This window comes from Mauremys mutica, chromosome 3, assembly GCF_020497125.1.
Source record: "Mauremys mutica isolate MM-2020 ecotype Southern chromosome 3, ASM2049712v1, whole genome shotgun sequence".
NCBI classification, from domain to species: domain Eukaryota; kingdom Metazoa; phylum Chordata; order Testudines; family Geoemydidae; genus Mauremys; species Mauremys mutica.
In genome coordinates this window covers 194,699,448-194,713,502 of record NC_059074.1, presented here as the reverse complement: position 1 = coordinate 194,713,502, position 14,055 = coordinate 194,699,448, and the positions used below count along the sequence as shown (strand labels likewise).

Below are 14,055 nucleotides of genomic sequence, written 5' to 3'. Positions count from 1 at the left end.
CCCTCCAGTTCCTTCTCAACCGTCCTCGGCTGAAGACGGGACTCGGAGCAGTGCTGCCTTCTCTTCCCTGGTATCTATAGGAAACAGTAACAAAGAACATAGAAATAATTATTAATTACTTCCCAGTTGTTTCCCTTCTTTTAGTATAGTTACATAGTTAGTTACTTAGTTTAAAAAAAAAATCACTTCAGACTTGTCTCTCACTGAGACACTCTCCCCTGCCATTTCTAATTTACAATGCCAGGGGCTTCAGGATTCAAGAGGTGTGTTTTCTGGCAGGACTCCATACCAAGATTGGATGGGCACTCACATTGTGTGAAGTACCTCGCGGAAGCCTACATCCCCGCAAAGTGCCTCTACTGTATGAGCCTCGAGTCGGGGGCTCGGCACGACAGGGACCTGCGGCTTAAAATGCTTCTCATGGAGAAATCCCCGCAGCCGCTTTCGGAGATGGGGAAAGTTAAACCCACTCCCACATCCTCCCCAGCCAGATCGAAACTGGTGGGGAGCGTTGCTTCACCCTCCCTGGAGCGGAGGCAAGAAGCAGAGCAGTCTCATAGGAGAGACTCTAACAAGGGTAAGGGGTCTCCTGGGAGATCCCTACCCTCTGTGCTGACAGCGCCCAAGCTAGGCGCCTCAGCCCCGGATCACGCCTCAACAACGGCTCCCACAGACTGTAGAGGCGAACACAGAAGGATTCCGCGGCACCAAGCGCCTCAGTGTAAAAACAGCCGTGGAGCTGGCTGCGCGCTCTGTCCCTGTGCCGACAAGGACGTCGGCACCGCAAGCCTCAGGGCTAAAAATAGCCGCGAAGCCAGCTGCGCGCTCTGCCCTGGTGCCGACAAGGACGTCGGCACCGCAAGCCTGAGGACTAAAAATAGCCGCGAAGCAGGCTGCGCGCTCTGTCCCGGTGCCGACAAGGACGTTGGCACCGCAAGCCTTAGGGCAAAAAAAATAGCCGCGAAGCCGGCTGCGCGCGCTGCCCCGGTGCCGACAACGACGTCGGCACTGCAAGCCTGAGGACTAAAAATAGCCGCGGAGCCGGCTATGCGCTCTGTCCCGGTGCCGACAAGGACGTTGGCACCGCAAGCCTCAGTAAAAAAAAAAAAAAAAAGCCGCGGAGCCGGCTGCGCATTCTGCCACGGTGCCGACAAGGACGTCGGCACCGCAAGCAGTGCTAAAAATAGCCACGGAGCTGGCTATGCGCTCTGCCCCGGTGCCGACAAAGCCGTTGGCACCGCAAGCCTCTGGGCGAAAGAAGAGAGGAAAAAAAAAAAAAAAAAAAAGCCGTGGCTCCGACTGCGTGCTCTGCCCTGGTGCCAGGTAGGACGTCGGCACCGACCCTGCCTTCTGCCCCTGCACCAACAACAGACCCCCTGCAGGGCACCAACAACCGACCCACTGCACCGCTCACACTTTCACTTTCGCTTCTTAACATGACAGCGCAGTCCCACCACCTGAACTGGCTACCTTCACTGAGCGCGAACCTGATCTACAACGGCAAGCAGAGTTCGCCACACCTCCATCTCCTCCCCCACTGGAGCCTTTTTCCACCTCAGGCTAAGGTCTGCAGCCTCCAGCCTCAGTTTCCCTACTTCGCTCCCTATAAATGAGGCACTCTTGGAACCAGCTGACGCTCTCTGCAAACTCCAGCTTCTTTATTACCAACCTGCAGAAAAGCCGAACATAGATACTATGTTCCTGCTAAGGACGCTGACTTCCTATTTTTTTTTTCACAACTGAACTCTTTCATTATCAATGCAGTCGCACAAAGAACGAAACAGCCACAATATCAGTCCACCCCGCAGGACATGGACCGTAAACACCTTGACGTATTGTGTCGCAAGGTTCACACATCCTCCACTCTACAATTCTGGATCGCAAACTACCTTGCACTCCTTGCCAGGCATGACTTTGATGACTACAATACACTTTTGAATTCGCCTCTTACATTCCAGAGGACAGGACACCGGGCTTTAAATCAATTCTGAGCGAGCGCCAATTGATTTCCAGAACAGCCCTACAAGCCTCTGTAGACACGACAGACACAGCAGCCGTACAACTGCACCGGCTGTGATTATGCGCAGTTCTTCATGGCTTTCTGCATCTGGCATCCCTAAAGACCTGCAGAACAAAGTGGAGGACCTCCCCTTTGATAAACATAAACTGTTTTCTTTAAAAAAAAAAACAAAAAAACAAAACCACACCTGATGAACTACTTCATACGATGAAAGATTCTAGAGCGACACTGCGCACCCTGGGCATTCACCCATCTCTTCCCACGGGTCAACGATATCAACCCAAACCTTACCACATAAATAGGAATCGCGCTAGACCCCCTAAGCGCAGACAAGATCAAGCTCAAGCAACCACTTCCCATCTATCTGGGAATAAACAATTTTAAAAGGTTGGTTCAGGGTCTGTGCGACCACTCCTTGATTCCACAGCCTATTTGCCCATTTCGCCACCGCCTCCAGAGTTTCCAACATGCCTGTCAGCAAATTACACAGGACCGCTGAGTCCCCGAGATAGTTCAGTCCGGTTACTATAGCCCATTCATATCCTATCCTCCTCCCCTTCCCCGTCCCTCTTTAGGGACCCCTCTCATGAGCACCTGCTTCGCGCAGAAGTTGCTTATCTTTTACAGCTAGGTGCAGTGGAGCCTGTGCCAATGCTACATCCAGGGAAAGATTTCTACTCCCATTACTTCCTGACCCAGAAAAGGACTGGGGGCTGGAGGCCTATACTAGACTTACGCCAACTGAACAAATTCGCGAGGATACAAAAATTCAAAATGGTCACACTGGGCACATTAATTCCTGCACTAGATCAAGGGGACTAGTTTTCAGCCCTCAACCCACAGTACGTCTCTTTTCATATATCAATTCATCCAGCTCACAGACGCTTTCTAAGCTTCACAATCGGTCACGACCATCTCCAATATGGAGTTCTTCCTTTCGGCCTCTCCACGGCGCCAGGAGTTTTTTTCCTAAATTCTAGCTGTACTCGTGGCTCACCTCCACAAACATGGGGTCACGCAGTTCCCCTACCTGGACGATTGCCTCATCAAGGGCAACTCCTATGGCGAGACACTCCAAGCTACTCTTTCACTATCGCCCTCTTTCACAGCCTAGGCCTCCAAATAAACGACCAAAAATCCACCCTGACACCTACACAACAGATTGAGTTCCTCGGAGCTCATCTCAACTCAATCCAGAGCAGAGCCTTGCTCCCATATCACAGATTCCCCGCTATCACGCAGCTCAAACGCACGCTCTCTATTCATCCAAGGACACAGGCAAGACTCTGCCTACAGCTCCTTGGTTATATGGCAGCCACTACCTTCATACTCCAGTACGCCAGGCTGCACACGAGATGTCTTCAGGGCTGGCCCAATTCCAATTTCAAACCCAACAGACACACCTTAGGGATGCTGTTAACTCCGCCTCCCAACTTTCTAGCTTCCCTACAGTGGTGGACAAGACCAGAGAACCTCTGCACTAAGGTTTCCTTCCAGAACTGATCCCCAGCACTCGTGCTCACCACGAACGCTTCCCTAATTGGTTGCGGAGCGCATTTAGAGGGACACAGGGCGCAAAGCTAGTGGTCTGCATCAGAGTCGCACCTACACATAAATCTCTTATTGTTCAGAGCTGTGAGATGAGCGTGCTTTCATTTTCTTCCCCTCATAAAGAACAAATACCTGCGAGTCTTAACAGACAACATAGCATGTATTACTACATCAACAGACAAGGGGGAGCACGCTCACATTCTCTTTGCATGGAAACCATCCGTCTATGGAATTGGTGTATATAACGTCAAATACAGACCACCGCTTCCTACCTGCCAGACTGCCACAACACTACTGCCGACGCACTCGGCAGGCACTTCTCGACGGAACACGAATAGGAACTGCACCCCACAATACTTCAACAGCTCTTCTCCCTCTGGGGCACCCCGTCAGTAGACCTCTCTGCCACAACCCAGAACTGAAAATGTCCCCAGTTTTGCTCCAGAGTGGGACTCAGAACTCCATCCCCAGGAGACGCATTCCTCATCCCGTGGAACACCTCTCTCCTGTACGCCTTCCACCAATCCCTCTGCTACACGGGGTTCTTCAGAAGATTGTGGACCATAAGGACCGGGTCATACTTATTGCCCCGGCTTGACTGAGACAGACGTGGTATCCCTACCTACTCTGCATGTCCTCCCGTCACCCACAGGCTCTCCCCAACAGGCCAGATCTCCTTTTCCAGAACAATAGACTGGCTCTTTACCCTGAGCTCCTCAAGCTCCACCTCACAGCGTGGTTCCTTCATGGTTCCAAACCCATGAACTAGCCTGTTCTGAGCAAGTCCGATATGTCCTCCTGCACAGTAGGAAAGACTCCACTCATAAAACCTACCCGCAGAAGTGGAAGAATTTCGCCCTCTGGTGCTTATGTAAGCACTTAGCGCCCAATATGGTAACCCTCCCGATCATTCTAGGCTACCTCTTGGAACTAAAACAAGACGGACATTCGCCCAGCTCCACCAAAGTGCACCTGGTGGCACTTACCACCTTCCATGACCTCTTAGCAGGTTATTCACTCTTTACTCACCCAACCCTAAAACGATTTCTCACAGGCCTGCAAAACCTCTACCCTGAAATTCACCCAATAGCTGCTTCATGGAATCTTAACCTCGTTCTACACGCTCTCATGAAGCCTCCATTCGAGCCCTTGGCTACCTCCTCTCATCTCCATATATCCATGAAGGTGGCTTTCTTAGTTGCCATAACATCGGCAAGGAGAGTAGGTGAAATGAGTGCCCTGATGGCCCACTCTCCCTACACAATCTTCTCCAAAGACAAAGTCACTTTGAGACCACATCCTAAATTTCTTCCTAAAGTGGTATCTACCTTCCACCTCAACCAACCTATATACTTACCTACTTTCTATCCCGAACCTCACAAGACTCCACAAGAGGCAACCCTACATACTCTCGATGTCAGGCGAGCAATTGCCTTTTATTTAGACAGGACTAAACCATTTCGCAAGTCTCCGCAACTCTTTGTTTCCATTACCGAAAAAAAAAAAAAATCAAACGGTATGGCTATCTCTAAACAACGTCTGTCCAAGTGGATCTCTGACTGCATCAGATCCTGTTACCGTGCGATGAATCTTCAACCGCCTGAAGGCGTTAGAACTCATTCCACTAGAGCCATGTCGGCATCCATTGCCTTCTTACACAATGTTCCCATTCCTGATATCTGCAAAGCGGCTACATGGTCATCTGAACACATGTTTGCAAAACACTGTGCTCTAATGCAAAACACCACGGCAGACACAATAGTAGGTCATACAGTACTATCTTCATTACTCCCTGCCGTATCTCCAAAGTCCCACCAACCGTAGTGGGTACTGCTATACATTCACCTAGAGTGGAGCACCCACAGGGACAGCACTCGAAGAAGAAGAGAAAGTTACTCACCTTGCAGTAACTGAGGTTCTTCGAGATGTGTGTCCCTGTGGGTGCTCCACTCCCCGCCCTCCTCCCCTCTACTTTGGAGTACTAAGATTACTCTCCACGGTAGAGAAGGAACTGAGGAGGGTGTGGGGCGCACACACTCAGGAAGATTCCAACTAGACGGGAGATACCATCTGGGTGCGTGCGCCCCAACCAGGCACTGCTACCGAAAATCTCCGATCGACAGCGCCGGGACGCACCGTCACCTAGAGTGGAGCACCCACAGGGACACACATCTCGAAGAACCTCAGTTACTGCAAGGTGAGTAACTTTCTCATCCTCCCCATCCCCATAGGGTTATTGGAATGTATCAGTGGTTAGTGCCCAGCAGGGCACAGGCGGATGTTGGTGTGAGAGTGCGACATAGGCAAAGAAAGCCCCACCAGCCAGTCAGCATGGGATTTTGGACAGTCTGCTCCCAGCCATATGCTAATAATACCTGCCCGCCTACCTACCTACCTCACAGGGGCGTTGTGAGGGCTAGTTAGTTACTGTCTGGGCAGCGATTTGAGCAAGTGCTGTGCCTTGGAAATGAAGCAGTACCCTGGTTATCCTGGGAAAGGGGACTTTTTCCCCTGCTGGTGTGATGGGGGTTGCCTAACAAGCATCTTCTGTTTTAAGCAGAGGAAGTGTCAATATACGTCACCCCGTGAGAAACATTTGAATAAAGTCGTTATTGTTAATAGTTGAGTTGTGGTGGTGCCGTCAGGCTGCATGAAACGCAGTAATTGTGAGAACTTAAGATCCTCCTGGGACGTCCCTCACGGTTGGTGAGAATGGCTCTGCCTGACTGATAGACGCAAGCTTAGACTGAGGATGAACGGTGCTCAATAGTTTTGGAGGGAAAGCTCCAGGAAGCAGGGGCTGTGTTTACAGGTGTGTATTGTACAGCGCTGTGAATCAAAACAAGGGCTGTTAGCCATGACCAAATCAACTGATAAAACCAAACCTCTGCCACCTTCTTGCTGGATAATTCGGCTCCTATGGCAGAGTTGCTTATCTGGTGAATCCCTTTTTCTTATGAAAATGTATGTTGTATGCTGCAGAAAACAAATAAAGGATGAAGCATTAGGCAGCTATTGAAGAAAGAGCTTCATCTGTCAGGCAGTCCACACACCAAATCCAAAATTTTAGGGCACTGGGCGCTGTGTCCTTGTGTTACATACCACACTTCTGAGGCACGGATACACAAGGTGCCTTTTGCAGGGAGAGTCGAACTGGAGAACGCTCTGGCAATTTCAGGAACTGTGTGAAACCTTCGTGGGGCTGAATCTATATTCACAGCAGTTCACAAGCACAGCCCAGTTCTGTACGGCACAGCCCACTGACAACATTCTTGATGTTGAAATCCATCCTTTGCCTCTTGGTCTCGACAGGTGCTGCCCTTATAAATAACTCCTCTCGAAGGAGTAAGGAACAAGCACTGGACTGGGAGTCGGGAAACTTAGGGACAGATCCTCAGTTGGTGTAAATTGTCTGAGATCCATTGACTTCAGTGGGGCTCTGCCACTTTACACCTGCTGAAGGTCTGCCCCCTAAATTCTAATTCTGCCACTGATTCACTGTGTGGAGCTGGGCAAATCACTGAAATCCTCCATTACTCAGTTTCTTTATCTGTAAAATAGGAATAACAATACTTACCTGAGAGCGGTAGTGTGAAGAGCAAGGCGTTAAAATGTCTGTAAAGTGCTCTGAAGATGCTAAGCCCTAAATATTAATAACAATGAATAAAACATGATAATTAGCCAAAGACTAAATATGATCAATCTGTTGTGCAGCAATTCAAGTCACTGGTGCAGTGTACAAGGTGCAGTGTGTTCTTTATCTGACAGATAAAGGAATCGATCTCTTACAGGTTAAATTCACTGTGCTAGTTCAGCGGATGCTTGTGGGGCAATTTCAGATTTGCTGGCATGCCAAAAGGGGTGTTGTTTGGTCAAACAAGGGAGTGCAATACCCTGTGAAATCACAGCCCTCCATCCTGACGGACACTGGATTACATGAAGGCCAAATCAGGTGGAATAACTACTGCTCATTTAGAACCACAAGGCAGAGTAAGTACTGGGGAAATGTATTTCCCTACATATATCTGCTAATGTAAGGGTCCCCATGCACATCTTAACGCTGGTGAAGGAGGATAGGGATTTAGGGCACTGGCTGGATGGTTTAAGTTATATAAACGCTTTTGGGAAGCTTGGGAAAAATAGAATCCTGCTCTCATGTGTCTCTTCATCATTCTAATTACGTATGGATGAGCAGTGACCTCATTGGAGGGAAACATTAGATGAAACATTGAGGGGATTTCCTGTGTACTAGGCAATAGCCACCGTACACTAAATCCAGTGGCTCTCAAACTTTTGTACTGGTGACCCCTTTCACATAGCAAGCTCTGAGTGCGACCCCCCCTTATAAATTAATATATATATATATCTATTTAACACCATTATAAATGCTGGGGCAAAGCGGGGTTTGGGGTGGAGGCTGACAGCTCACGACCCCCTGAGGGGTCCCAACCCCCAGTTTGAGAACCCCTGTGCTAAACAAACTCCCAAGGTCAAAGAGGTGATGAGATGTTAGACAAAGGCTAGAGTAGAAGCTTTACGACTGTGAAGGTAACAAAAGAATCCATTCATGGGAGATATGCAGGAGGGGACACTCTTTGCTTGTGAGGAAGGAGGAGCTGGGGGTGGGAAGAGATTGAGAGGAATGTGGGGGTTGATACAGAAGGGAATGGGCTGAGAAGCAAAGGTGGCCATGTTTGCTATGGGCAAATGGACAGGGACTGGTATGGGCTATAGTGGAAAAGATTGCAGGAATTTGCATATTCCAGGCTTGAGGAAATGCAAATCCCTGCACTCTGGCAAAGATATGGGGGGGGGGCGGGGGCGGGCAGAGTGCAGAGATTTCGCTGGTGTACAATTATTGAGAAATAAGCAGACAGAGTATGCCAATTCCAGGCCTCTGATAAACCACTACTGGCTATTAGCCATTAACACAGAGAAATAACAGTACAATTCTGGATCACTGACTGTCCCACTTTTCTATATGCTGAATGGCTGAGGCAAAAGCTTCTCAGTATAATGCACATCAGCTTTTATATAAACAGAGAGAGGAGTTTCTTGAGTGTATTGATGAGAACCATGTTCAGTTGCCACTTCATTTTCATGGAGGAGAGAAGGCAGCAAGGGAATGATTCCAAGAACTTTCCAAATGTTGGACAGCACATTGAAGGAGCTTGCCCTCTGTATATTCCACATGATGAAAACAGCTCAGAATTTGTCTAGCTACAATAACTCCATCTTCACACCTGAAGAAGTTATACAGCTCACACTGGTATTAATTCTTCACGCATCCATTGTGCCACCCACACACGGATAGCTATGGACATTTGTGATGGGCAAGTACTATCGTCCCATTTTACGGGTGCAGAAATGAACACACAGCAATGTGAACTGACTTGCCAAAGGTCCCTCAGAAAGTCTGAGACAGAGCTAGGAATAGAACTCAGCTCTCCTGACTTCCAGTCCGGTGCATTAGCTAGAAGACTCTCCTTCCCCTCAAAATAAGGAATATGTAGTGGATGCAAAACATCATTCTGGGATTAATAAATTGGGCAGGGAATATTGCTGTTTGAGGTTGAGGAAAGATGTCACAGACTCTGATTTATACTGGGTGGAAAACTAAAAGTGAAGAGTTAACATGTAAAGGTTCATCTTTCCTTTGAGATGGAGTTCCCACAAGCTAAGAAACATGAAATGAGGGTCTCATTCATTTGACACATATTCCCTTGGTTACGTCCCAACAGGCCTGATTCTGAGGTTCTGAGCATCCTCAAACAACAGCGTGTGCTAGTCATATTTTACCACTGATTTCAGTGAGAGCTGAGGATCCTCAGAGGGTGAGACCCCATATGCCTCACTCAACAAAAACGCACAGTGGGCTTTTCCATCTGCAAGGCAGGCTGGCCTATTCATACAAAAGGTCAACCTGCTACAGAAACGTGACATAGGAAACAACTGCAAAGCCAACCCTGTATTAAAGCAACATGAACGTTATGGTTTCAAACCCACAGAGGCCAGGAAATACAGCATGAAGGGTCTCAGGATAACGTTCGCTCTGCCCTTTTGCAACTCTGCGTTATGACAAGGTCTTTCACCACATGGTCGCATAAGGCTGATCAGAGCAACATCCTATTTAGCTAATATTTACTTTATGAACAAAGATGAACTATGTGTACATAAAACCTACGCTAACTGCAGTACAAATTGCAGAACTAAATATGAAATCTTTCCAGAATGCTTTGCTACAAGGACATTTTATACACGTTGCCAAACCCCCCTGAGTATTAAACACATTCACACAAAAAGAACAGTATTCATATTGTATAACCATGAAAATAGCCCCAAATATTAACTAGTACACACTGGAGCTTACATCAGTACTAACAGAAACTCGAATTGCTGGGCCAGATCTCTGGAGACCCTCGTGTTTAGGGGAAACTGATCATGACCCACTCATACTTTGGGGGCTTTGATCAACAGGGTTGACTCAGGGGCACCAGACACATCTATGAAGTATGAAGAGTCTAATTCTAAACAACAGCTCTGAAACCTGCCTTATTGTGCTTTGGCCGGATTCCCTGTTCGCTGTCTGGCTGTTGACTTTAACTATGCACCCACAGGTAAGTGACTCAGTTGACACTGGAGATAAAGAGGAGTATGTGACAAGCTGGTATCAAAGTGGAACCTGATTCAAAGTGAGGGGGAAAGGGAGTTTCTTTCCTTTACCGTGTCAACTCCTCACCGTTAATGTTTCTGTCTTTGCGTGTGTGGGTTTTGTTTCTTTACATAGATACAAACTGTCCCTATTTAGGAGGAACAGATCTTATATTTTTATATGTTAAATAATTTGATTAATTCCTTTAATAAAATAAAACAAAAAACTCCAACATCCGTACTAGAGCTTTTCAATGGTGACTGAACTAATATCCCTCACATACAAGTATCTGCCTTGAGACCAAAACTAATGTTGCTTGTACTTATAATAACGACTCCATTAAATATATATATATATATGTATATAGCTATCTATCTATCTATAGAGTGCTGTTGTGCGCACATTGTGAATGTCTGTAACTAATAGTATTTTAAAGATATTCTCTGGTTTGACCCTTGTGACTCCATAAAAGCCTAGTTATTATCCATCTAGCTCAGATCTGTACGTGTGCGCACACATGCAAAAAGGACCTTATTGTTATATATGTAGCTAAGTGAATTTTGGGTAGCTATGATTCTGTTTTCTATGTACTGCACCTTTAAATGGAAAAAAGTCCCCCTGCCTGGCTAGCGGGGAAGGTAGTGCTGCAGGTCAAATCAAGACGGTTGTGACTGAGGCAGTGACACTGCTCATGCACTCGCTCTCTCATTGAACGTTATTATTTGTTCTTTCTTTGGTGGTTTCCTTAATCTGAAATAAAAGTCATCTAGACACAGTTTGCTCTTTGTATGTAGAAAACATAACACATCACCAAGCCTACGTTCCTAATCTCAGATCTTGTTCAGACAAAACTCCCAGAAGGCCTGAGCAGGGGACTGCAGGTTTGAACCCCCAAAGTCCCCGTCTACTCTAGAAAATTGCTATTGACTTCATTGAGAGTGTTCCTAAGGACAGAGTGAAAACTGAGTAGGGATCTTGGGATTTAGCTGCTCTCAGGACCTAAAACCCTGCTCATAGATTGTTCAGACATACATCAGTGATGATAGCTGCACATCATTCCACCCACCGTTGGCCACACGTATCTCTGGGCAGCCCGAAGCTGATTACATTTCTGCACAGCCCAGTGCAGCAAGAGCCCTTTGTGATGGGTTGGATCACAGAAACCCCCTTGGGAGCTGCCAACCGGTGTGCCAAGACTACTTCTATCCCTGTTTTCCCTGCCAGCTCAGGACTCCAGCACCCTGTCTTGCTGAGCCAGACACTCCCGTCTGCTCCAACAAAGACTCAGGGTCTGAATTACGTGCCCCAAAACTGCAGGTTTACCTGAAAACAGCTCACAGAAGTGTGCTTGTCTTTAGCACCCAGATACCCAGCTCCCAATGGGGGTCTAAACCCAAATAAATCCGTTTTACGCTGTATAAAGCTTATGCAGGGTAAACTCATAAATTGTTCGCCCTCTATAACACTGATAGAGAGATATGCACAGTTGTTTGCTCCCCTAGGTATTAATACACACTCTGAGTTCATTAATAAGTAAAAAAAGTGATTTTATTAAATACAGAAAGTAGGATTTAAGTGGTTCCAAGTAGTAACAGACTGAACAAAGTAAGTCTCCAAGCAAAATAAAATAAAACACACAAATCTCTGTCTAATTAAACTGAATACAGATAATCTCACCCGCAGAGATGCTTCAGTAAGTTTTTTCCTCAAACTGGACACCTTCCAGGCCTGGGCACAATTCTTTCCCCTGGTACAGCTCTTGTTCCAGCTCAGGTGATAGCTAGGGGATTCCTCATGATGGCTCTTCTCCTTCCTTTGTTCTCTTCCACCCCTTTATATATATTTTGCATAAGGCAGGAATCCTTTTGTCCCTCTCTGAGTTCCCACCCCCTCCTTCTCAATGGAAAGACACCGGGTTAAAGATGGATTCCAGTTCAGGTGACATGATCACATGTCACTGCAAGACTTCATTACCCACTTGCCAGCACACACGTATACAGGAAGACTTACAGGTAAAACACACCCATCTGCAGACAATGGTCCTAGTTAATGGGAGTCATCAAGATTCCAAACCACCATTAATGGCCCACACTTAACATAATTACAATAGGCCCTCAGAGTTATATTTCATATTTCTAGTTTCAGATACAAGAGTGGTACATTTATACAAATAGGATGATCACACTCAGTAGATTACAAGCTTTGTAATGATACCTTACAAGAGACCTTTTGCACGAAGCATAGCTCAGTTACATTATATTCACTTCTTATTAAATTTTTATAAAACCATATAGGCTGCACAATGTCACACCCTTCTTTAAGGGGGCTTCTTGGGACAGTTTGTCGATGTGGGGAGGAGGACAGGCTTTCAGAGACATTGACCAGAGGTGCAGTTGTAACACGTTTAAAACAAAAAATATTGAAAAAAATTGAATGACATTTTTGAGATTTTTTTTTCCTAAAAGTACAAAGGAAAAAAGTTTTGATAAAATATTTGTACCTTTTTTTTCTATTCTTCCTAACCATCTCAAGTTGTGGCTCTAAAAACACAGAGCACTTAACTGACTCATGTGAAGGCCAACATTTGTTATAGGTTTACAACAAAAGCAGCTGCCACGGTTATAGCTTAATCTCTGAGACATCCTCTGTTCGGAGGCCATATCCAGGTTCGATAGGATGATGGACCAGTCTTTTTTCAGCTCAGATCTCTGTGAAGCTCCTGTGCTGATGGGTTAAATGATTGCAAGAGAGACATTCCACATTTTTTCCCTCTGTATTTTGCTGCCAAGTGAATGGCTGGGTTCTAAAACGGGTTTTGGTATAATTCTGCTGTTAGTTATGGAATCATGAAAGTTACAGACAACAGAGGTTGTTGCTTTTCTACTAAAAATAACATTACGCTCCTGCTTTGTATTTTTCTTTTGCTAGCATCTGTGTTTATTTTTCAAGTCTGTTTATTAGGAAAGAGCTGTAGTAGTGGATTTATAATGCTCTCTGGCTTATGTGGCAGCAGTTTATCCTCCTGAAAGGATAGATGCCCTTTGAGAGTTTCCTTCTCGCCTCCCCCCCTTTTTTTTTCTTAAGCACTTGTTCTCCAATACAGAAAACAAATGGATGCACTTTATCTTAATGTCCAAGATAGTGCGTGTGGCAGAGAGATGGAGAGAACTGGAGAAGAAGGAGGATGGGTGTGACAAGATAAGAAGCATCTCTACCACTGCTTAACATTCCTTTCCTCCAGCAGCAGGTGGGAGTCTCATAACCCATTCTTAGGGCCAGATTCTACACAGGTGTAAATCAGTGTAACCCCCAGACTTCAACAGAGCTGCTCTGCTTTACGCCAACCTGTTAAACAACATGGGCCTTGGGGATTTTTTCCACCAGAAGTCCCATTTTTAAAATAAGTGCTAATACAGTACTCCCAGATTCTGCGGGTGAGGTGCGACTCAGAGTAAATCATACAGCTCTTCATAATATAATTGTCCCCCTTGTTTTGCGTGCTTTGATCTTTAGGAAAATAGTTAACAATGGTTATCATTAAATCACCACTGTCTGACCTAACTCTGAGATGCACGGGAACACCCACTGTTTCTGTCTGGCAGCTGCAGGCACAGGCAGGCATCACTGCCTTGGTTTACATTTGATTCACTCTTTGAATGTTATTGTCACAATCATGCAGGCTAGGCTGCTGCAGTTTATGCCAGGGACCAGGCTGATTATACAAGCTGGCTCCAGAATCCAGGGCCATCCATGTTGCATTAAGCAGCCATAATAGGATTAATACTTCTCTGGAGAAGGGGGATCAGAAGTGCTGGGTTACTATCATCATCAG

The 14,055-nt window shown here is 46.4% G+C and overlaps 1 long non-coding RNA gene across 1 annotated transcript; it reads left to right on the top strand.

Annotated features, from left to right (window-relative positions):
* The first annotated feature begins 5,786 nt into the window (after positions 1-5,786).
* Positions 5,787-13,789, top strand: LOC123365926. Its single transcript, XR_006577828.1, has 3 exons — positions 5,787-7,561; positions 10,049-10,188; positions 13,327-13,789. It is a non-coding gene; the product is annotated as an uncharacterized LOC123365926 (long non-coding RNA).
* The last annotated feature ends 266 nt before the right edge of the window (positions 13,790-14,055 follow it).